Genomic DNA, 1061 nt, shown 5'->3' on the forward strand with positions numbered 1-1061 from the left:
TCCTGTACAGAGAAGCTCCCAGATGAAGGGAAGATTGATGACATGGACCTTCCTCCAGAGCCAACGGAGAAAGTGTTCCCCTGGGGCTGACACCCTGAATTTGGACTTGTAGCCTACTGGACTGTGAAAGAATAAACTTCTCTTTGCTAAAGCCATCCACTTGTGGTATGTCTGTTATGGCAGCACTAGATGACTAAGACAGGGACAATTAGGAATCTCATGCTTTGGGGTGGGGGTGTGGAGACATCATGATGGCAAGAAGCCTAAAAATAATCTATGATCACTGGGATCTAATGTCTGGCATCCAGTAGGTGCCAATCATTGCTCAATGAGTGGGCAGGATTTCACATTGGCAGCAAATTATGCTGTTGTTGTAAGATCACCTCAAAGCTCTCCCCACAGAACATAAGGTGCAGGAAGTAAATTCATTCATTTAGCTACAAATAATGACCAAGTGAAGTCCCTGACTGGTACAAATGATTAATGTACTCAGCTGCTAAGTGAAAGATGGTTCGAGTCCACCCGGAGGTGCCCTGGATGAAAGGCCTGGTGATCTACTTCTGAAAAACCAGCCATTGAAAACCCTATGGAAAAGCTGAAGTTGCAAAAGTTGTGGGATAGATATATTTACAATAACAACAGCAACAAAAAGAGCCGCTGCTGAGGCTGCTTACGTACAACCAAACACCTCACAGGATTTGGTTTCTTGATTTGGAGGTTTAGGGTCATGGTTTCATGGGACATCCCAGATAACTGTTCTAATATCGTGTTTAGTACTTCTGTTCTACCTCCTAGTCCACTGGGGTCTTAAAAGTTTGCAAGCAGCCATCTAAGTTATTAACATTTGGTCTCCATTCGCCTGGAGCAACAGAGGAAGAAGAAGAGTCAGGAATGTTGTTGTTAGGTGCCATCGAGTTGGTTCTGACTCATAGTGACCCTATGTACAAACAAAATGAAACACTGCCTGGTCCTGCACCATGCTCACAGTCGTTGTTATGCTTGAGCCCACTGTTGCAGCCACTGTGTCAATCCATCTCACTGAGGGTCTTCTTCTATTTTGC

The sequence above is a fragment of the Trichechus manatus genome, unplaced genomic scaffold (genome assembly GCF_000243295.1).
Source record: "Trichechus manatus latirostris isolate Lorelei unplaced genomic scaffold, TriManLat1.0 scaffold00057, whole genome shotgun sequence".
NCBI classification, from domain to species: Eukaryota; Metazoa; Chordata; class Mammalia; order Sirenia; family Trichechidae; genus Trichechus; species Trichechus manatus.